The sequence below is a fragment of the Sapajus apella genome, unplaced genomic scaffold (assembly GCF_009761245.1).
Source record: "Sapajus apella isolate SASKATOON/1434 unplaced genomic scaffold, GSC_monkey_1.0 scaffold94, whole genome shotgun sequence".
Taxonomy (NCBI): Eukaryota; Metazoa; Chordata; class Mammalia; order Primates; family Cebidae; genus Sapajus; species Sapajus apella.
Genome location: NW_022437034.1, coordinates 1,883,057 through 1,907,232, shown reverse-complemented (window position 1 = coordinate 1,907,232; position 24,176 = coordinate 1,883,057). Strand labels below are relative to the sequence as shown.

At 49.8% G+C, this 24,176-nt stretch overlaps 1 protein-coding gene across 4 annotated transcripts in view; it reads right to left on the bottom strand.

Annotated features, from left to right (window-relative positions):
* PALD1 (phosphatase domain containing paladin 1) overlaps nucleotides 1-24,176 on the bottom strand; it is an 86,646-nt gene that overhangs the window by 47,547 nt on the left and 14,923 nt on the right. The window contains exon 1 of one of the 4 annotated variants that reach the window (XM_032256244.1): nucleotides 17,596-17,713. The exons of the other annotated variants lie outside the window; for them this stretch is intronic. The gene's annotated coding sequence lies outside the window, so the exon portion shown is untranslated. Of the gene's footprint in view, nucleotides 1-17,595; nucleotides 17,714-24,176 lie in introns of those variants that run through there. 4 annotated transcript variants of the gene reach the window in all.

Here is a 24,176-nt window from a genome sequence, read left to right as displayed (position 1 = left end):
ATAAATAAATAAATAAAAAATAAAAATAAAAACCTAAATCCAATCATGGTATTTCCTTCTATCATGCTAAAATGACAGTCTGCCCCCCAACCTTACCCTCCCCTTGGCATGACTCCCGCCACGGTCACGTCCTCCTTACTCTTCCCCTCCTGCCTATGGAGGCCTGGCACCTGCCACCCCTGCCTGGAACATCCTCTCCTCAGAGAGGCCTCTCTGGCCCTAGCGATGCTGTAACCCCCCAGCCCACCCCACGGTCCCTTTCCATCCATGACCTCCTTTCATTTCCTTCATCACCTGGTTAACAGATCACGTGGATACCACCAGCCTCCCCCAGTCCACTAGAGCAGGGACGGAGCCTAATGTGTCCTTGTGGGCCCTGCACCAGAACAGCTCCCAGGGCACAGAGGTGCTCAGTACATATTTAGGAGATGAACAAACGAGCAATGTGCTGAAGACATTCGCAGCTTTCAGGGTTCACAGAGGAGGGAGCAACCAGTACCAAGGAGCAGGTCTCAGCATTCCCCACTGCTGCCACCCCACTCCTGTCACCTGGACAGCCCTCCTCCCCGACCCTCTTCAAAGGTTAACGCCCAACTCCTCCAGGAAGCCCTCCCTGATGTACACTCACTCCCACCTCTCGATCCCCACCTCACATTTTGTGTATAAACATCACAAAATGAAACACTCCATCTCTTGCACTTCACGCTGTTCCTGGCAGAGGTCATGCCTGTGTCCTTCTTGGCTCTGTACCAGGTACCCAGCTCAGAGCAGGGGCTGGACACACAATTCCTACTGGAATGAAATCTGCTCTGAGAGGGTAGGACAGGGTCTCTCCATCTCTTTACCTCCCCACCCTGATGATGGGCCAAGGCTTGTTCTCAACAAGCAGGCACTAAAGACTAAGGGTCGTCTACTTCTGCAGGGTGGTATTTATTTCTTCTTTTCTGCTCATCTATCGCTTCCAAACACCTTACAATGAACATGATTACCCTAGGAACATTTTCTTTTTAGTGTAGTTATTTGTGTAAGTTTCCAGGTTGGGCAAAGGTCACAACTCTTCACCCAGAGAACCCTCACCCCACCCACCCCAAAGCACCCCTGTGCCCCTCCAGCCCCGGGTCCTTAACCCTGCCCTCCTGGCAGGCGCACTCGGCCCACTGCAGTGCATGTTCCCGTGACTATCATTCCACTCGTACAGCTTGGTTGGATTTTTGTGTCTTTGCTACAACTCTCAAGGGAGCCGAGAATTACGATCCCCACTTTACAGAAGAGGCAACAGCTGAGCAGAGTCAAAGACGTGAACCTCCTAGGTGACAGGCTTCACGGAGGAAGAAGTTCCTGGCCCTGACTCCTTCATCTCTTGGGGGTCCCACAGACCCGCCCCTTCATGACCTCTGACCCTCAGCCTCTTTCTCTTTAAAACTAGGAAGAGTCCAGCCAGGCACTGTGGCTCATGCCTGTAATCCAAGCACTTTGGGAGGCTGAGGTGGGCAGATCACAAGGTCAAGAAATCGAGACATCCTGGCTAACAGGGTGAAACCCGGTCTCTACTAAAAACACAGAAAATTAGCTGGGCGTGGTGGCACATGCCTGTAGTCCCAGCTACTTGGGAGGCTGAGGCAGAAGAATCGCTGGAAGCCGGGAGGCGGAGGTTGCAGTGAGCTTAGATGGCACCACTGCACTCCAGCCTGGCGACAAAGCAAGACTCTGTCTCAAAAAAAAAAAAAAAAGAAAAGAAAAAGGAAGAGTCCAATCTAGAAGCTAAATTAAAGCTGTCTGGGATCACAGAAACTCGGATCATAGAAAACCTTCACCTTCTAAATTATATGTTTCTTAAGTGTTTTTATATTTTTCTAAGCTACAAAAAAAAAGTTTAAAAGTTAAAAAGAGAAGCTAGAGGACGTGTAGAAATGCAGCCCTTTGCTCAGCAGGCGGGGCTGCCACTGCGGGGGGCTTCGGGGGGCGGCCCTGAATTCAGCTTCAGCCTGCAATCCCTAGGGAGCCTTTGAAGCATTGAGTCCTGGCAGGAAAGAGACCTCATCGCTGCCACACACTGGGATGACAAGTCAAGGTGGGCATGAAGCAGGAAGTGGACAAAGGTGGAGAGAATGACCAATGGCCCGCAGAGGAGCTGTGGCACGTGAAGGCCAGCACCCAGGGCCGGCAGAGTGCAGGGACATAAATGCAGGTCGCACTGGGCTGGGAGAAGCTGTGGAGGGATAGGCAAGTCCCTGCCCTCAGAGAGCAGGGGCAAGCCTCCCTCTAAGCTCACCTGGCAGGCGGGCTCTCAGGATGAAAGAGCCTGCCCCACAGCCAGCAGCAGTCCCTGGGTCACCAGGTTCGGGCCAGCTGTCACGGGCCAGCCGTCACGGGCCTGCAGGTTCCTGGAATTCAGGACCTTTTCTAGTACCCATAGTTGCCTGCCTCCAAGTGGGTCTGCTCTGCTGTTAGAAAGCCTCTGTCTATGGGATCTTGGATTGGGGAGCGGGGAAAGGCTATAATGAGCATTTTTGAGGACAACTGGGAAAAATAGAGAATGGAGTATATGCTGGATAAATAAGTTAACATCCTCAGATTGTGGCTCAAAGAAGAATGCCCTTGTTCTTTGGAAATACGCGCTGAAGCATTTGGGGTTAAGGCCTCTTGATGTCTGTTGACGATCATATGATTTAGAGAGAGAAGTAAATGGAACAAATCTTACCTGGTGTTGGCAGACAGGGGTTTACTTACTGCATGCTTTCTTTTTTTTTTTTTTTTTTTTTTTTTGAGATGAAGTCTCACTCTGTTGCCCAGGCTAGAGGGCAGTGGTGTAACCTTGGCTCACTGAAACCTCCGCCTCCCAGGTTCAGGCAGTTCCAGCCTTGGATTCCCGAGTAGCTGGGATTACAGGCATGTGCCACCACTCCTGGCTAATTTTGGGGTTTTTTTGTTTTGTTTTGTTTTGTTTGTAGAGATGGGGTTTCACCATGTTGGCCAGGCTGGTCTCAAACTCCTAACCTCAAATGATCCACCCACCTCGGCCTCCCAAAGTGGTAAGATCACAGGCATAAGCCACCGCGCCCAGCGAACTCTTTAAATTTGTCTGTAGGTTTAAAATTTTTCCAAATAAGATAATTGGGGTTATAAATTTTCAAAAATAAAACTGAAAAAAGTGTTAAGCTGTCTTATGAGAAGTGCTCCATGGATTCCTCCTGGTTCCGCCCCTGATGACTCAGAGGATGCATCCTTGCTGGAGGGAGTTGGCTTGTGGTCCACATGCCAAAAGGTGTTGGTCTCAGGTGCAATCTGTGTGACCCTCATAGTTTTGTATTTTCCAGTCTAATTAACCACCTGTACTTTGAAATCAATGAATTTCAAATAAAAATCTAGATCTCCGGTTTCTCTTAATGAATTAAAAAATGTGCACCAAGGTGCCACTGGAGGAGGTGAGTGGGGGCTGGATTCAGGCGGGGATCCCTGCAGCCCACCAGGCTGGGCCTCCACATTGCACTTGGGCCCTGCCCTGGCCTCTCGAGAGCTAGAAGGGGACGGTGCTACTGGTCTAACCCTGTCCTGGGGTGGCCCTCCCACTGTTGTACCGTGTTCACTTGTGCCCCATAACCTAAACAGCTTCCTCGATTTTCCCAAGCCTTTCAGTCCCCAGCCTCTTGGCCACTGTCCTATGAATGAGCTTGGCCCTTGCCCTTGAGCCTCAGCAGCCCAGACACAGACACACTTTCTTGGCATACTCTGACCACGCTAAGAAGAGGTCGCTGCCTCTCTAATTCTAACCACTGCCACTGAGCTGTCTTCTAGCACCTCTAAAGCCTTTCTCCCTTGGGCTCAGCCCCTGCTTCCTCCTTCCTGGCCTACAGCATGTGGCTTTCTCATCCCAAGGCAGGACTGATGTCCCCACTGGGAAATCTCCCTGTGAGAGACTCAAGCTCTGAAGTTCTGGTCCAGCTTTTCAGCCTGGGAATAGCCCAGATTTAATCAAAAGCTCACAACACTCTCATCCCCCAGAAGCAGGGACAGCCTGCTGAGCACACAGCCGCCCAGAGCCAAGACTGCGTTCCCCAGCTCCCTTGCAGCTACCTGGGGCCATGTGACTAACAGGCTAACAGCACTGCTATGGTTTGAATGACCCTACCAAAACTCATATTGGAATTTAATTGCCATTGCAATAGTATTAAGAGGCCTTTAAGAGGTATGATTAGGCCATGAGGGCTCTGTCCTCATAGATGGGTTCAACACCTTTTAAAAGGGGGCTTTGGGGAGTGAGTTTTCTGTTTCACAAGCTCACTTGTCCTTCCGCCTTCTGCCATAAGAGGACACAGCAAGAAGGCCTGCACCAGATGCCAAGCAGATGCCAGTGCTGTGCTCTTAGACTTCCCAGCCTCTAGAATCGTGAGCCAAATAAATTTCTGTTCATTATAAATTACTCAGTCTGTGGTATTCTGTGACAGCAGCAGAAAGTGGACTAAGACAGGGATATAAGAGTAAGTATCAGATGCCAAGTTCTGGAATCCTTCCTTATAAGACCCCTTTCCACCCTGCCTCAATCCTGCTGCCTGGACACAGATGCGATGACTAACGTTTCACAGCCACTTGAACCATAAGCCCATGAAGCCACAGCCTGGGAACGGTGGGGTGGACATCAAGCTCCCCAGGGAAACTGTCGAGTAGAGCAACTATACCAGACCTGGTCTGCAAAGCTCTGGGCTTAGACAGGACAGAGAAATAAACTTTCAACTTGTGTAAACCACAGTTATTTGGCTTTTCCTATTACTTGAAGCCAAATCTAATCCTGACTAATGCACTCAGTTATATTTAGGTTTGACCCTCACTGATCACATGCCACATGGGAACAGGAGATAATTTATTTCTTTCTCCTCTTGCAGGAGAATGTCAAGTTTCCCTACCGGTGAAAGCCAGGCTACACTGTGGACTGGGAGCTCCATGTTTGGGCAGAGTGACTCCAGGATCCTGTGAACCCAGGAGCCAGGTGGGCAGTTCACAGAACACAGAAGACATAATCCCTGACCACCAGGACCTGCAGGATAGCTGAGGAGATGCACACCGTCAGAGCACCACCAGCTGCGAGACAGCATGGTGAAGCAGCTTTTCCTGAGTCAGCTGCAGAGATTTTGAAAGTCCCAAGCTGCTAAATGTTTGTTCCACCCCATAGATAGAGACGTGGCCTCTACTGCTCCAAAATGGCAAAGAAAAGACCACAAGCGTCTCTCCATCTGGAGGGCAGAGTCTCTCCTTTTCCCTCTAGCGGGCCTTCTGAGCCAAGGAAGTACCTGGGAAGAGGGAAGGTGTTATCTGGATTGGAGGAACCCTGCCCTGTTCTTTCAGGAAGGAGCAGATGGAGGGGAGTGTAACAATTAGGAAGGAGCTGGTCAACTCGGGAAAGGCAATGCCTTCTTATCCCAAAGAGCCTGAGTTCCCGTCCCTCCAGGTTCCATGCAGCCACATATTGGGGACAAGTGCCTTGGGGAGGGGGACCCAGGGAGAATAGGGTTAAGAGCATCTGGACATGCTCATGTGCTCAGTTCTAGGAAGCTGGGCATTTGGACATTTCAAAGTCAGCAGAAACTCAGAGTGTCCTGAGACCTCACCCAGGGCTCTGCCCTGCTGACACTCTCCTGGCTGCCACGAGGGACTAGGCCCAGAGTGCCAGTGAAAAAGCACACTTCAGCCCCACTTCCAACCTCCAGCAACCTTGCAGGGACCTGAAGCATCATTTCAAGGAGCTGGGGAGAACCATGACCTGGACCCTGGGCATCTGTCTCCATCCCACCCACCCTTGGCTTCTAAACTCTTTTGCCCAGCACTCAAGTATCCCCTTATCCACCCTCAACACCCCAAATTTGCCCCCCACATTCCCAATATTTTAAGCAAATCCAGATCCCAGCTGCCCAGTTGTGTTGAACAGAAAAAAGGCCCTCTAGAAGTTTTCCTCCAGCCCTGACTTTCCAAGAATTCAGAGCAGCCCATGCCTATTTCCACCTGAATGAGAGAGATGGGTGGTTTTCAAACATTTCAGCAGCTGAATTCTTTGTGCAAAAATCAACATCTCCTGAAAGCTCTATGTGTCAAACAGCCAGGAGTAGAGCTGGTGTGCTGGCTGCAGGCTCAGAAGCTGCAGCACCTCCTGCCCCCAGACCCACCCTGGGCCCTCCTGGAGACAAGCTCCAGAGCTGCCCCCCAGGGCTGCTCAAGGCCCTCATGGCCCTCCCAGGACATGAAGCCGTTTCCTGCCCTCACCCTTGTAGGTCCCATAACCGGGCATGCCAGCCCCACCCTCACCCCCTTCAGTACCTCCATCAGCATCCAGTGGAAATGAAAGGGCCTCCCGCTCCAAGCCAGCCAGCACTCAGCCCATGCTCCACCCAACCTGGCCCTGACCCCAGTGCCCTGCAGTTTCCTAAGTCTATGCCTCACCTCCCCACTCTGAGTCTGATGTTCCTTCTGTGGGGCAGCCCCACTAACAGGGTCCAGCCCACAATTGTTGTAGATTCCAAATGTCACTTTACTAAGTGTATTTCACATTGGCTATCTCACTGGAACTTCAGGACAATCTTATGAGGAAGGGAGACACACAGGGCAACTGACCCATTGAGCAGGTGAAAAAACAGGCCAGAGAGCTCGCTACAAGACAAGACAGGGCCCAGCCTCCAGTTCCGCAGCTGGGCTCCTCCTGCATCATCCACCTGCCACTCCCTTATTCCTCTGCTGACGCTACCCCAGCTTTCCCTACGGACATCAGGAAGCTTGGAACAGGGACCGCAGGAGGCAGAGAACACATAGGACCCAGGCGGAGAGTACCCCTTCCAGAGCTATGGCCTCTCACACGCCCCTGGCAGCCAGATGCCCAGGGTGACTAACAATGGAGCTAAAAATAGGGTCCGACTCTGGGGGATGGCAGGGGGCCAAGTGGCCTGTTTGAGGAAACATCTGCCTCAGCTCCAGAACAAACACAGAGGAAGTTGCCTTGCTGCAGGGTTCCCGACTGTGGGTGCAGAGCACATGAAATGTCCAGGTCTATACCCAGGGCCGGGCCGGGGCTCAAACCAGCCCTTCACCTGCCCTGGGCCTATTCCCCCAGTTCCCACACACACACACGCCGTACAGAGTAGAAACCCACCTTGTGCATCTTAGAGTTGAGAGCCAGAATGCCTTTGAGAACTAAGTCTGACTCTTTCATTTCATAAAGGAGGAAACTGGGGTCCACGGGTGGCCAGAGACCTGCCCACAGTCACAAGAACAGTAGGTGTTGGCGTTGGGACCGAGGTCTCCTGCTCCTTGCTCATCCTGGCACCCCCTGCTCATACGCATCACTGGGCATGTCCACCCAGGACCAGGGACAACCCTGCTCCCAAGGAGGCAGATTCCACATTAAGCATATCAGCTGGACTCAGGGCGCAGCACTCAGGGCAGTCCAGGAATACACTGGGCTGGCCCAGCTCTCCTCCCACCTGCTGCCCTCAACTCCTGTGCTCTCAGCTCCAGCCACTGCACCTCCTCACAGTCTACAGAACAGGCACCATCAACATGCGTTGGCAAATAATCAACATCAATAACAAAAATAAGAAGAAGAAGCCGGGCATGGTGGCTCTCACCTGTAATCCCAGGACTTTGGGAGGCCAAGGCGGGTGGATCATCTGAAGTCAGGAGTTCGAGACCAGCCTGGGCAAAATGGTGAAACTCTGTCTCTACTAAAAATACAAAAATTAGCCAGGCGTGGTGGCACACGCCTTTAATCCCAACTACTCAAATGGCTGAGGTACGAGAATTGTTTGAACCCGGGAAGCAGAGGGTGCAGTGAGCCAAGATTGCACCATTGCACTCCAGCCTGGGCAACAGAGTGAGACTCAGTCTCAAAAATAAATAAATAAGTAGAAAGCTGAGGAGCATCTTACTGGACCTGAGGGTGGGAGGGAGTGTTCTGCAGTCTATTTATGGCAGAAATGTTGCCTCTGAAGATTCTTGACATGCTCCATAAACAACAAGGCTGGGCCACGTCTCAATCGGTCTGGCCCAGCCAGTTTTCCTCCAGCGCTGGAACAGATGCTGCTGTTTCTTCTGTGGAGCAGTGGAAGTTTGAGGGCCACACAGCAGCCCCCCACTTACTCATTCTACTTCTTCCTGACTGGCTCAGCCTTCCTACCCAGCCCACTCTCTGCACCGGGAGGCTTCCTTGACCTCCCCTCCATCCCTTCCCACCACAAGGGTCTCCCAGGGGACCCACCTGGCAGAAGTTGGGGCTGGCCTTCAATGGCATCCTCAGGGCCTGTCCTGTCCTTGGCACAAAGGAGCCACTTGAATGAACAAAACTGGGAAATTTTTTTTTTTAGATAGAGTCTCACTCTGTCACCAGGCTGGAGTGCAGTGGCACAATCTTGGTTCACTGCAACCTCTACCTTCCGGGTTCAAGTGATTCTCCTGCCTCAGCCTCCTGAGTAGCTGGGACTATAGGTGTGCACCACCACACCCAGCTAATTTTTGTATTTCTTAGTAGAGATGAGGTTTCACCATGTTGGCCAGGATGGTATTAATCTCTTGACCTCATGATCCGCCCTCCTCAGCCTCCCAAAGTGCTGGAATTACAGGTGTGAGCCACTGCACCCGGTCCAGAAAATTTTTAAAAAACAATAAAAAGCCAGCCTGGGCAAGATGGTAAGACCTCATCTCTACAAACACAAAATAACATACACACACACAAAAACGTACAAATTTAAGAATTAGCCAGCATGGTGGTATGCATCTATGCTTCCAACACTTTGGGAGGCCACAGCTGGCAGCTAGCTTGAGAGCAAGAGTTAGAGACCAGCCTGAGCAACATGGCGAAACCCCATCTCTACTAAAAATACAAAAATTAGCCTGGCATGGTGGTACACACCTTCAGTCTCAGCTACTTGAGAGAATAAGCTGGGGATCACTTGAGCCCAGGTCAAGGCTGCAGTGAGCTGTGATCGCAACACTGCACTCCAGCCTGGGCGACAGAGCAAGACCCTGTCTATAAAACAAAATAAAAAGATAATTTTTTTAAAGGATCAACTTTGCAGGTGTCTGTGTTGTGAGAATAAACCAGACAGCACAGATGGGGTTTTAGCCCAGGTCCCAGAATACAACAGATGATCCATAAGTGGCCACCATGTGTTGACTGCCTGAAAGAAAGTACAGGGCAGGCAGTGCTGACCACTGACCACCTCCCACCCCCAGGTGAGAAGGCTAAGGAGGAGGACACATGGAGGCCAGAGCTAGGGGAGCACTTTCAGGTCAGAAGGAAGACAGAGTGACTCTGAGGGGGCTCCTCTCTGAGAGGCAGATCCCACCCATGAGGAAGACTTGCCTGGCTAAGACCCCTGGGTCTCTCGATGAGTCATGCCCTCCCTGCCACTCAGAGGGGCAAGAAAAATGGGGCACCTATGAAGTCCCCTGGGCCCCTCACTCACTCCCAAGAACCAGATTTGAAATCACAAACACTGAATTCTTAACCCCAATGGCTTCCACCTCCACTCCCCGAGGTTGTGCCTTTCAGGTTCGCTGGGGGAAAGGATAATAATGGCAATAGGTAATGTGTGCTGGACTCCAAGAGCATGCCAGGCAGTGGGCTCAGCCAGCCTCTCATCTAATCCTACGGTACCGAAAGCAGGCTCCACAGACCCCAGGGCCCAGCACCTTCCATCCAGGGGTCCAGAGGTCAACAGGATTCTCACAGCAGCACTAAGACGTCACTGACTTTCACTGGAATGACATTTGGTGGCTCAAAAGCCATGGGGGGTAAAACTGCTAGAGTCTCAGTAGAAACAAGGCAGGAGCCCCAAACTGGGCCAGTCTCACTGTGTTCCCAGAGACATGCACACACAGTAAGAAAATTCACCCATGTCACATAAGGGTCCATGATGAGGCAGTAAAAAGGATTAGTTTCACTGAATCTCAGCCTTTGGTTACATGTCCATTTAACATCCCATGTCATAAAATGGGACGTGTGCATAAGGCCCAAGAAGGACAGGGGTCTAGAGACCACACGGAGCTCTTCTGAGTTGGAGCTGACTCAACCTGTGGCCCAGGGAATATCTTTTTTTTTTTTTTTTTTTTTTTTGAGATGGGGTCTTGCTTTGTCACCCAGGCTGGAATGCAATGGCATGATCACGGTTCACCACAGCCTCAACCCGGGCTCAAGCCATCGTCCCACCTCAGCCTCCCAAACAGCTAGGACTACAGGTGTATGCCACCATGCCTGGCTAATTTTTAAATTTTTGGTAGCTATGGGGTTTGACAATGTTGTCCAGAATGGTCTCCAACTCCTGGGCTCAAGCAATCCACCCGCCTCAACCTCCCAAGGTGCTGGGACTACAGACATGAGCCACTGCCCCCGGCCGGGAGCACCTTTTTACTTGAGAGAATGATCAACAGACACAGGGGGGGTTTTCAGATTTGGGTATTTGCAAGACATTTTTACAAAATGAGTAAAGTGATCCTGTCCCATCAAAGAAAACAACTGACTGAACTTGTTGCCAATAATAAAGCTGGAGCTTGGAGCCTTCAAGGGAAAATTAGAATTTTGGAAAGCCTGTGTCAGCCACTGTGAATTCAAAAGCTGCTGAAAACAGAAATATTTTTCTGATAATAGGTGTGATGATAGTAACAGATGTGACTTTTTTAAAATGTTGACATGAAACATATCCACATTTGGAAGATCTGTGTTAACACACCAGGCCAATTATTTTCCGAGAGACAGATGCCTCATATTACAAAATCCCGTAACAGGGCTTTTCTGTAATGAGGTACAAAACGTTCATTAACGTGCTTTCAGATTCCACATTTCAACTAACTTTACAAATCAACCACCTGTCAAATTTTTACTTGAGATCAAAGGAAAATATCTAAAAGCTAATAAAATATTCCTCCCTTTCACAATACATATCTATGGTGAAGCCAATTCTCTTCACCATGCTTCAGTCAAAACAATGTATTGCAATAGACTGAATGCAGAGGCAGATTAGAGAATTTGTCTTTTATTAAGCCAGACACAAAAGAGGCTCACAAATCTGTAAGGCAAAATGCCATTCTTCCCATTCAAATTTTTTTTGTCTTCGAACATATAGGTTATTTTCCAGGAAAAGTAGTCGATTTTATTTATGTTGACATATAATAGGTTTGTCATTATAAATGAATTTATAAATATGTGTTTTTTTGTTGTTGTTTATTTTCTGAGATGAAGTCTTGCTCTGTTGCCCAGGCTGGAGTGCAGGGGCGCGATCTCGGCTCACTGCAACCTACGCTTCCAAGCAATTTTCCTGCCTCAGCCTCCTGAGTAACTGGGATCACCGGCATGCACCATCAAGCCCGCCTAATTTTGTATTTTTAGTAGAGATGGGGTTTCACCATGTTGGCCAGGCTGGTCTCGAATTCCTGACCTCAGATGAACCACCCACCTTGGCCTCCCGAAGTACTGGGATTACAGGCATAAGCCCCTGTGCCCGGCCAAAATATGTGTTTTTACAAATATATTCAGTTTTGGGGGATTGGAGAGGGATAGCATTAGGAGAAATATCTAATGTAAATGACGGCGCAATGGATGCAGCAAACCGCTACCATGGCACGTGTATACCTATGTAACAAACCTGCACAATCTGCACACGTACCCCAGAACTTTAATAAATAATAAATAAATAAAAATATATATATATTCAGTTTTAATTCCCAGTGTGGTAACTATATATATATGCCACACAAACAAAAGCTCTTAAAGTCATCAGTGTTTAAGTGTAAAGGCATCCTGAGAATACATTTACGAACAGTTTGATTTCACCTTCATAACCTTTGCCTTGCTCCCAATTTGCAGGTGCAGGACACTGAGCCCCAGAAAGTCTGGGTAACTTGCCCCAAGGGTGCACAGGTGGCTGAGCAGGGCTCAAAGCCAGGCAGCCGGGCTTCCCAGGGCATGCTCTCAACAGCTGCCCCTCATCTTACATTACGCTCCCAAAGGAAGTGCCGAAGGATAAAAGAAGACATGATACAAGGGAAACCGCAGACATGAAAGAAGAGAATGTAAGTAAATATTTACATAATCTTGGGGCAGAAAAGAACTTTCTACACAAAATTCTGGAGGCAGAACACATACAGTTAAAGATGGCTAGATCAGATTGCATAAAAAAATGATCAGCTTTTGATCAATACAGAAAAAAAAAAACCGACAAAGTTAAAAGGCAAATGACAAACTGGATAAAAATATTTTCAATGTATTTTTATTATTTGTCATTCTTTTTTTTCTTCTGAGACAGAGTCTTGCTCTGTCACTCAGGCTGGAGTGCAGTGGCATGATATCAGCTCACTGCAGCCTCCACCTCTGCCTCCCGGGCTCAGCCTCCTGAGTAAGTAGGATTACAGGTGCCCGCCACCATGCCAGGCTAATTTTTGTGTTTTTAGTACAGATGGGGTTTCGCCACGTTGGCCAGGCTGGTCTTGAACTCCTGACCTTGGGTGATCTGCCCACCTCGGCCTCCCAAAGTGCTGGGATTACAGGCATGAGCCACTGTGTCTGGCCTATTATGTGTCTTTCAACATACAGATTTGGTTTTTTCAAACAAATGGGAAAAGAAGTACATCTTGTAAATAAAACAGATGAAAAATAACAAGCAAAATGGAAAGAGAAGAAGCACAAATGGCCGATGAACATGAGACACAATGTTCAATCTAACTTGTAACAGAAAACCCAGAAATCATGAGAACCAGGCAGTGCCCATCATCACATCAGAGGTGAACCAGGGTGGAAACGCCCATGTGGGCATGGGCACTGGGGGATGGGCTCTCTCCTGAGCACCTGGCAGGATGTAAACCAGCCATAATTCTAAAATATCTTTAAAATGACTTTTTTAGATCAATGAAACCATGCAATATTCGCTTATGTTGGCTTCTTTCACCCCATATCCTGTTAGGGATACTCATCCACCACTTCATCCATTTTCATGATTACATAATGACATCCATGATACATTCGACTTCAACCACTGTGAATGTGGAAGATATTTCTGGTCTTTCACTGATATCAACAAAACTGTCCTGCAGACGCTTTGACCCTGCAATCCTTCTAGCAATGTATCCAAAGAAAACAAGGAAAGATACGGCCACAAAGGTATCCAGTACAGTTTTGTTGGTATTAGCAAAAGATCAGAAATATCTTTCACATCAGCAATGGTTGAAGCTGAATGGATCGTGGACACCATTAAGGTCATGAAAATGGATGGAGCAGCAGATGAACACCCTTAATAGGACGTGGAATGAAAAAAACCAACATAAGCAAATGCTACATGATTCCATTTATCTAAAACTCAAAAACAGACAAAACTAGTCTATGATGTTCAAAGTCAGGCAAGAAGTTCTACTGGGAGCAGCAAGACGGTGGTGATGGGATACAGGAGTCTGGGGTGCTGGTAGAATTCTACTGTTCAACCTGGGTGAGGCTCCCAAGGGCATGCTCACTATGCACATTCATCCAGCTGTATACCTGTGATGTGTACACTTTTCTATGGAAGTATCTCTGTTTGTTTTCAGAGACAGGGTCTGACTGTCGCCCAGGCTGGAGTGCAGTGGAACAATCATAGCTCACTGCAGCCTCCAAATCCTGGGCTCAACCAATCCTCCCACCTCAGCCTCCTGAGTAGCTGGGGCTACAGACATGCACCACCTTGCCAAGCTAATTTTTTTTATTATTTTTTGTAGAGATAGGGGGTCTCACTATGTTGCCCAGGCTGTTCTTGAACTCCTGGCCTCAAGTAATCCTCCTGTCTCAGTCTCCCAGGGCACTGGGATTACAGGCATGAGCCACTGCACTTGTCCCTTTTATGGATGTTAAACTTCAATTTTAAAATTTCAAAAGAATGAAGTAGCAGCTTATTTACTGCTGTAGGAAAATATCCACTGTACATTGTTTAAAAGAAAGGCACCACAGTATTTTAGAGTTTTGTTCCGTTAAAAAGGGGGAGGCCTCTTGTATACAAATGTGTATCAATATAGGTAGGCACACACACACACAAACACACACACACACTCACTCAGAGGAAAAATGTCTAGAAGAATTATTCTCAAAACATCAATGGTGAACCGTGGTTATCGCTGGAAAATGGGATCACAGATGATTTTTCTCATCTTCCTGGATATCTTTATTTTCTCTCATTTTCCTACAGTAAAACTACACTATTTAGAGGAAAAAAAGAAAGACAAAAAAGAACTACACGGTGGCCACTGACACCAGCAACCATGGTTCTGCATCAACTTCACAGCCTAAGAGACCCTGACCCCACAGGGTGAGGACTCTCCCAAGGTGCCACTGCTGGGACGCTCAATACCTTCCCATGGGAAAACTGGCCAGTGGAGTCAGGAGGAGCTGCATACACCCCAGCGCCAGCCTGTGGCTTAGCCCCCATCTCTGAGCCTCGCTCTCCTGCAGGGCAGTGAAGGTTAAATGAAGCCACGATATCCTGGCCAGTCCAGGCCAGTTCTCAGGGTGGCTCTTACACCCAGGATCCCCCAGGTTCCACAGAAGACACAGAGGCCCGGGGAGGCTGAGAAACTTCGTCACCTCATGCAGCAGGCCTGTGAGGCCTGGCTTCCCCAGACACAACCAGGAGAGACACCCTGGTCCACACAGTCCTCCCCGCAATTGGAGTGTGGTCCAGAGTCTTGACACCAGGAAGTCCTCTCCCCTCCCCGCGCCTCAGCATCTCCAGGAGTAAAAGCAGCAGGCTGGGCATTGCACTTGACCTCACGTAGCCTCCCTGGGTGGCAGGAAAGGTGGGATGGCTTATCCAGACAGGAAATGACCTCGCCGGATGAATGACAGGCCAACATTCCATCAGGAGCCCCCACCTGCTGGTGGCCTGTGGGGTCATGGGAGCCGGGAATGGGTGGGCATACAGAGGCCAAGGAGGAAACAGGATTAGCTGCGGAAGGCCAGGCACACGGCAGACCCCCGGCAGGGAAGTGACTTCATTTCACACATTGTCCTCTTCACTTCCGCCCCTGGCATGGGAGGAACTTAACCCTAAGAGGGCCATATTGCACCAGCTCCAGCCAACTCCACACAAGCCAGAGCAAGAGTCCAAGCTTTCTCCTCTCCCCTACCCCTGTTATCCCCAATCCACAGATGAGGAAACTGAGGCTCAGAGAGGCTGACAAGCACGGGGACTCCAGCACCTTTCCCATTATACTAAGTTACACAGCGGAGGGAGATGTTTACTGATGGTCAGGAACTCTGGGAAGGCTTCCTGAAAGAGGATGCAACTGAGCTGGGCCTTAAAGGATGAGGAACATTTGGCAGACGGGAAGGGGGTGGAAGTGTACTCTGGACAGAGGAAGCAGCATGGAGAGGGAGTTGCTTTCTGTGCAGTACTGTGGGAAGAATAAAGGTGCTTGCAAGGCCAGAATATACGACGAGGTGGGGTAGGCCAAACCCCAATCCCTGGGGACCATGCAAGGATCTTAGGTCCTGCTCTGCAGGATGTGGTGTGCCGCCCAGCCAGGGCAATGGGAAAGAGGCACAACCACTGCCTATGTCCCTAGGGGGGCTGCATGGAGGAGGCAACAAGGGGAAGCACCTGAGCAAGGGGGTGGGTATCACTCTGGGATTTCTGGGGCCCAAAGCTCACACTGCCAGCCCATCAACCCCAACCAAACTACAAAAGAAGTTCACAGTACCAACAGTACTGTATGCCAAGGTCTGTACCACACGCCAGACCAACAAGGGAGCAGGGGATTGAGTGCAGACTGCCTGGGCTCCAGCCTCAGCTCCGCCACGACCAGCGTGATGTCCCTGACTGAAGCACCCCACCTCTCTATACTTTGACATCTGTCAAATGAATACACCCACCTCTGAGGCCATGAGGACTGAGAAAACCCCTGTACAGGCCTGAGTGCCACAGCTGGGGAGTGCCAAGTAGTCACTGCTGTGTTCTCTCTCCAAATAGCCCTGTGGCTACAGATCGTGGCCATTCTGGTGCACCAGGAGGCTGAGTGACTTGGCCTAGAGCCCACGGCAAAGAAACAGTGGAGCAAAGATTCAAACTCAGGCTGTCTGGCCCCGAATGCGTAGGCTCACACCAGCCCATCAGGCAAAACAAAAACCATGACACTGAAACCTGCACCTGCCACCTGTGGCTCTCCAGGCCCCGGGAGGCTTCAGGCAGGGGAGCAAAGGCTCCACCACCTCAAACCTCCAGTGGCAGAGGGAGGGGCAGGGAAAAAATGCCAGGCCACGGGAGAGGAAGACAAATATTTTTAAGTTTCTCCCTCTTCCTGTTTATCGGTCCCTTCCATCCTGAAGTCCTGGTAGCTGTTTTTTTTTTTTTTTTTTTTTTTTTTTTTTCAGGGAAAGTCCTACCAAGAGGGACATCCTGCCATGTGGCCGCCCAGGCCAGGCTGCCCCTGCCAGCCTCACACTGCGGGCTCCGAATGTCTGGGTCCCTGCAGACACTCCTGCCTGGCCCAGAGGCTGCTGCATAAAGAGGCTTTCAGAAGAAGCTAGGGCCCAGGAAGGGGACCTGGGCTGGGAGGAGGGGCCCATACCGTGGCACCAATGAGCTTCACACTCAGACCAGAGAGGTGACAAGAAGGATTTGAAGAAATAACTCTAAGGCTGGTATTGAAGGAAGGGCCAGAGCCTGAGCCGGGGTCAGGAACACAGAGCACTGGCCGTACAGCCAGACAGAACTGGCATCCAAACCTAGCTGGCCCATGACTTGCTGTGTGACCTTGGCTAAGTTACTGAACTTCTCTGAGCCTAGTTCCCTTATCTGTAAAATAAGGATGATGTTGATACCTTCTTCATAGGGATGTGGTAAGGATTACATGAGACAATGTAAGGAAAGCATTAGTAGCTGGTAAACACAATAAATGCTATATATTTTTATTGCCACTCTCACCATCAACCTGACTCCCTCACTCAATCCCAAAGATGTGATATACCTTTCAAATATGCTCAAAAGAATGATTATAGCCTAAAAAAAAAAAAAAAAAAAAAACAGGCCAGTCATGGTGGCTCATGCTTATTATCTCAACATTTTGGGAGGCTGAGGCAAGAGGATTGCTTAAGCCAAGAGTCTGATACCAGCCTGGGCAATATAACAAAATCTCATCTCTACAAAAAATAATTTTAAAGATTAGCCAGGCCGGGCACGGTGGCTCACGCCTGTAATCCCAGCACTTTGGGAGGCCGAGGCGGGTGGATCACGAGGTCAAGAGATCAAGACCATCCGGGTCAACATGGTGAAACCCCGTCTCTACTAAAAATACAAAAAATTAGCTGGGCATGGTGGTGCGTGCCTGTAATCCCAGCTACTCAGGAGGCTGAGGCAGGAGAATTGCCTGAACCCAGGAGGCAGAGGCTGCGGTGAGCCGAGATCGCACCATTGCACTCCAGCCTGGGTAACAAGAATGAAACTCCGTCTCAAAAAAAAAAAAAAAAGAAAAGAAAAATAAAATAAATTCTAACATTTTTTAAAAGAAACTAATTCTGACGCATGCTACAATATGGATGAACCTTGAAGACATTATATGTTTAAATAAGCCAGACACAAAAGAAGAAATAATGTGAATTCCACTTACATGAGACATCTTGGTCAAATTCACAGGCAGGAAGTAGAATAGTAGACGCCAGGGGCCGGAGGAGAGGGAGTGGGAGTTAGCCTTTAGTGGGTACGGAGTTTCGGTTTGAAAGGAAGAAAAAGTGCTGGAGCTGGATGGTGGTGGTAGGTGAACAACAATGTGAATGTTCTTAATGACATTAAATTATACAGTTTTAAATGACCAAAATGGTAAATTCTATGTTATGTATATTCTACCATGGTAAAAAAAAAAAAAAAAAAAAAAAAAAAAAAAACACTAAGGCCTCATTTAAAAATGTTTTTAATGCCTATGTTCATTTCTGCCTCCACCCCTGCAGAGCTCAGGATGGACAGATGGAGCAGATATGGAAAGAGCTAAAGGCACTGTCACCCAGGGGGCTGGCACAGTTGGCAGAGCTGTGTGATGGGTGCTGAGGAATGATCCAAATGCTGCCTCAGGTCGGGGAGTTGGTGGCCGCTGGGCCAGGTGTGCACCGGCCCCAGAAGGGCTGGGTCTGAGAGAGGCAGCTGTGCACACCTGCATCCGTCAGGAGCACAGGTGAGTGGACGGTGTGTGCAGGGCCATGCTCAGATCTTCATTTACGTGTGTGCACCATCCCAGGCTCAAGATGCCAGTACAGCCCCTATGTGCCCATCGGGGTCTGTGCCTGGCCAGCCCACAGCACCAACATCCAACAAACAGCAAGGCCTCCTCATCTCTCCCAGCACCAACCACCACGCAGGGCAAGCTGCAGTCTGGCCGTTCTCTCTGGAGCCCGGGATGAGGAAGGAGGCGAGGAAGGAAGGCAGAGAAGACTGCTACTTCGTGGGCACACCCTGTGAAATGAGACTCCTCCAGAAACCCCCACCCCCAACTCCAGCCTGACCACTCTCCCACGAAGCTGCAGCTGGGGGTAGGAGGCTGGAAAAACTGAAAGGTAAAGAGAGGAAGAGGGTTAGATAGGCTAATTGAGTGACCATGTGACCCTGAGCAAGCCTCTTCCTCTCTCAGACCCTCTGAAACCTCCCCACTCTACCTCTTGGTGAAAGGAGGATTTATCCCAGCACCCAGCAGTTCACTCCTGGCTCTACGTCCTAGAGAAGGAGGTGTTCATGTTCATCAAAAGACACAAAAATATTCACAGTAGCTTTATCCACAAGCACCAAAAGTGGAAACATGGCAAAAGCCCAACAATAAGAAAAATAATCAGCAAATTGTCCCTGTGATGGAACCCTACTTAGCAATGAAAGGAACAAACCACTGATACCTGCGTGGGTGACTCCCTCACGGCTGATGTGGAATGAAAGATACAAAAAAAAAAAAAACAGCTCAGCAGGGCTCAGTGGCTCATGCCTGTAATCTCAGCACTTTGGGAGGCCCAAGCAGGCGGATCACCTGAGGTCAGGAATTCAAGACCAGCCTGGCCAACATGGTAAAACCCCATCTCTACTAAAAATACCAAAAATTAGCTGGGCATAGTGGCAAGTGCCTATAATCCCCGCTACTCAGGAGGCTGAGACAGGAGAATCACTTGAACCCGGGAGGTGGACGTTGCAGTGAGCCAAGATCTTGCCACTGCACTCCAGCCTGGGCAACAAGAGCAAAACCTCATCTAAAAAGAAAAAGCAGCTCATACTATGTTAGTCCACATGTACGAAGTTCAAGAACAGGCAGGACTGATCCTTGGGAAGGCCGTCAGAAGAGGGACCACCTGCAGGGTGGGAAGGTGGGGGAAATGACCAGGAAAGGGCACCAGGGAACCTCTGGGGCACTGGAAATGTTCTACACGGTGATCTGGGTAGGGGAGACACAGGTGATACAACTGTAGCAACTCACCAAGCTATGCCTGGATTCGCTATCTGGAAATTATATCTCAACTGACAAACTAAGATAGAAATGGCTAGTAACTCATATTCTACCTTCCCCTGAGGGCTACAGTGAGGCTACTAAGACGCTGTGTGTGGAAACATGGCAAGGGTTGGATTGTGGGTAAGAACATGGGCTGGGAGTCAGAAAGACTAGAGTTCAAGTCCGGATACTCCCCTCTTCTTTCCCTTTTTTAAATTTTGTTTGTTGGTTAACCGGGTTTTATTGTTGTTGTTGTTGTTGTGAGACAGGGTCTCTCTCTGTTGCCCAGGCTGGAGGGCAGTGGTGCAATCATGACTCACTGCAGCCTCGACCTCCCAGACGCAAGCGATCCTCCCATCTCAACCTCCCAAGTATCTGGGGGACTATAGGCACACACTATCACAGCTGGCTGATTCTATTTTAATTTTTGTAGAGACAAGGATCTCACTATGCTGCCCAGGCTGCACTCAAACTCCTGGACCTCAGAGATCCTCTTCCCTCAGCCTCCCACAGTGCTGGGATTGCACGTGTGAGCTTACCACACCTGGCCTACCTGATTTATTACAAAAGTACCTTGTACTCTTTGTCACAAGTCAAAGGTCTATACAGAAAACGCTTATACCCTTCCCATCGCCACCCAAGCTCACCTCTTAAGCTTCCTCGTGCAACAAGCTTTTGCCCTTAACAGGACAACACAAACACCCCTCCCAGCCAATCCAGGTAATTCCAGCCCTGTCTGCTTCACAGTGGCATGCTATTTCATTGCATCACTACCCATTCAACAAACACCTGAGAAGTATTGACCCTGTCAACCCAACAGGCACAGACCTGGACCCTCAAGGAGCAGACCTTCCAACAAGAGAAAGAGAGGGAGGGAGGGGGGCAGGGAGGGAGGAAGTCCACCAGGGGACACGATTATGCTACACTGTATACATTGTGATGTGGACTACAAGAGGCTGAGAGTCTGAGCGAGAAGATGGGAAAGACAGGAAAAGGGCATATTTTAGATATGACAGTCACGGAAGGCCTGTGTGACGCATGAAGACAGAAAGGCGGCGGACATGTGAAGACATGCGCCCGGCAGCAGACTGAACGGCAGGTGCAGATGGCCTGCAATGGGAAGAACACAGAACTGAAAGGAGACAGGCAGTCTCCGGTTCACTGCCGCAAAGTCCTCACGCACACAGTCTTGCATCCTGATAGCGTACTTCTTTAGGACAGGTTACCAGAATTTGGGAGGCTGAGATAAAGGACATGTGCACTTAAACAACTTTTAGAGATGCTGCCAAATTACCTTTCCAAAAGGTTGCTGCATTTTACACAGCAACTAACGCTGCTTACTGCTTAAGAAAGCCAGTCTCCCCATATCTGCCTGGTTCAAGATGTTACCAGTCTTTCTCATTTCTGCCCATATAAAATCTCCCCACTTCCCTGTCTGCAGAATGGGGGAAATGACCAGTCTCCTTCCTCAGGACACTGTGAGGTTTAACTGAGAAATCCCTCTAACCGGCTAAGCCTAGTGCCTCACACAGAGCAAGCCCTCGCCCACGGGAGCAGGCTCTTATCATCTTTCCATGCAAATGCCCAGGGGTAGCTGCCAGTTCTATCATTACTCTGATGACAAGGGGAACATCTAAGAGAGCGTTGAACACTCAAAACGACAGCCGGGCGCGGTGGCTCATGCCTATAATCTCAGCATTTTGGGAGGCCGAGGCGGACGGATCACGAGGTCAGGAGATTGAGACCATCCTGGCCAACATGGTGAAACCCCGTCTCTATTAAAAAAATACAAAATTAGCCAGGCGTGGTGGCATGCACCTATAGTCCCAGCTAATGGGGAGGATGAGGCAGAAGAATCACTTGAACCCAGGAGGCAGAGTGAGCCGAGATTATGCCATTGCACTCCAGCCTGGTGACAGAGCGAGTCTCCATCTCAAAAAAAACAAAACAGCCGGGCGCGGTGGCTCACGCCTGTAATCCCAGCACTTTTGGAGGCCGAGGCGGGTGGATCACGAGGTCAAGAGATCGAGACCATCCTGGTCAACATGGTGAAACCCCGTCTCTACTAAAAATACAAAAAATTAGCTGGGCACGGTGGTGCGTGCCTGTAGTCCCAGCTACTCAGGAGGCTGAGGCAGGAGAATTGCTTGAACCCAGGAGGCGGAGGTTGCGGTGAGCCGAGATCGCGCCATTGCACTCCAGCCTGGGTAACAAGAGCGAAACTCTGTCTCCAAAAAAAAAAAAAAAAACCCAAAACAAAACAAAACAAAAAACCCCACAAGCTTCACATGGCTTTTCTGGAGTCAGGGATATGGGGAAGAGGAGGTGGCAACTATGGCTCAGCCAGAGAGCCCTGGGCAGGGAGTGGAGAGACCAGGTTCCAGTCCACCTTTCTGAGGGTCATTTTCTCATGTATAAAATGGGCTCATGCATTCTCTCTTCATGCAGCCATCCTACAAACATTTCTGGGATGCCACCTATGTGTGAGGCACTGTTCTAGGAGCCAGAAGTACAGAAATCCCTGCCTCACACATGCTAGCAAGAGACACAGAAAAAAACTATATAAATTAGTAAAATAGTATATAAGGAGATGCAGGGAAGAGGTGAAATTTTAGACAAGGGATTCAGGGGAGGCCGCACATGACAGTCAAGACCTGAACAAAGTGACAGGGCAGCCACGTGGCTCTCTGGAGGAAAAGCATCCCAGGCCGCGGGGCTAGCCTGTGCAAAAGTCCTGTGGTGGGGTACTCCTAGAGTGTTGAAAGAGCCGTGAGCTGGCCCGTGGGGCTGCAGTAAGGTGAGCATGCGGCTGGGTATTGGATGGCAGTGTCCTGGAAGCCATAGTAAGGACACTGGCTTTCACTGTGAGGATACAGGGAACCCCTGGGGAGCTTGGGACAGAGAAGTGCTCTGCCCTGAGTTTTAAGTTCTGACAAGGTCTGCTAGCTGCTGTGTTAGAAGAGTTGGTTGAGGACAAGGGCAGAAACCAGCAGAAACATCAGGTGGCTACTGCAACAGTGCAGGTGATGCTGGAGGCGGGGCCAGTGGTGGAGGACAGGTAAGGACACAGCTCATCCTGCATCCATGCTGAAGGTGAGGCCAGTGCCTCTCCTGGCATGTCTTTTCTGAAGTGTGAGAGAAAGAAGGCCGGGCGCGGTTGCTCACACCTGTAATCCCAGCACTTTGGGAGGCCAAGGCAGGAGGATCACAAGGTCAGGAGTTCAAGACCAGCTTGACTAACATGGTAAAACCCCTTTTCTACTAAAAACACAAAAATTAGCTGGGCGTGGTAGTGTGTGCCTGTAATCCCAGCTACTTGGGAAGCTGAGGCAGGAGAATCGCTTGAACCCAGGAGGCAGAGGTTGCGGTGAGCCAAGATCGTGCCATTGCACTCCAGCCTGGGCGACAGAGCAAGACTCCATCTCAAAAAAAACAAAACAAAAATAGAGAGAGAGAGAGAAACCATGGACAACTTTGCAGTGTTTGGCCTGAACACCTAGAGGCGTGGGGTTGCTGCCAACTGAGACAGGCCAGACTCGGAGGAAGGAAGTGTGTGGTGAGGGCTGAACAGACGGTCCAGGCAGCCACCGCCGCCCTCAGCTGTGAGCTTAGAAGGAAGCAGCATCCCAAAAGGGGAACTGGTCCTAAGGCTCACACAGGCCACTGTGGAAAGCAACACGAAAGGCAGACAGAGGAAAAGAGGATCTGGAGAGAAGTCAGCGCAGCATGTCCCACTACAGACATCAGTGTCCGCAGAGCCCAGACTGTGGCCTAAGCTGCGCTGCTCACAGACCCACTTACGGGTGAGGACACTAAGGAAACAGTTCTACAGTAAGCACCTCTTGTTTAGGGGCCAGAAAGTGGCCACGAGTGGTCACTCATGACTGTAAGTCCAACATTTTGAGAGGCTGAGACAGGAGGATCGCTTGAGCCTGGGAGTTCAAGGTTGCAGTGAACTGCGATCACGCCACTGTACTCCACCCTGGGCAACAGAGCAAGGCCCCAACTCAAAAAAAAGAAGAAACAGCAGCTGGAGAGGGCCAGAATGAGCCAAGGTAGGGGGCAGGCAGCCAGCGAGCCCGTGTGCTTCCATGGCTCCCACCCACTACCCCCAAACATGGACTACGGAGTGAGACCCCAAGATTCCCAAGAAGTGATACACAAGCAAGCAGTACCCTACGATCTGCGCCTCGAGTTTGCTCCTGTGTTTACAATCCAGTTCCTTCTCCATGAAGGCCAGACGACATCATCACACACAGCACAAAGAAAGGCTGTGATTCAAATAGGGAAAAAGCGGGTGGGGAGGAGAACAGAGCCGCCCCACAGCCCACAGCAGCCTGGAGGTGCCCAATTCAAAGGCCCAGCCTCTTAGCAGTCAGGACCATGTGCATGTTGAGAGCATCTGCGTGAACTGAGCAAAGCATATCTCTGTGCCAAGTTCCTAGCTCCTACAAGAAGTGGGATTAAGAGCCACTACAAGCAGATTTCAATAACGCCACTATTCCACCTTATCTTCAATCAAACAAGCCAGCTTTCCAGGTATCAGGCGATGCCCTATTAAAACAGACATTCAGGGATTGCTCACATGCATCTAGGCTTAAATGTGAGGTCTGATTACCCCAAACTGTCCCATCAGCCCAACATTATTAGTACTTCCCTGTACAGCAGGCCCAAGAAACAGAGGCAGGCGACACAGGAGAGGCCCAAAGGCACAGCTCTCTACCACCAACCCA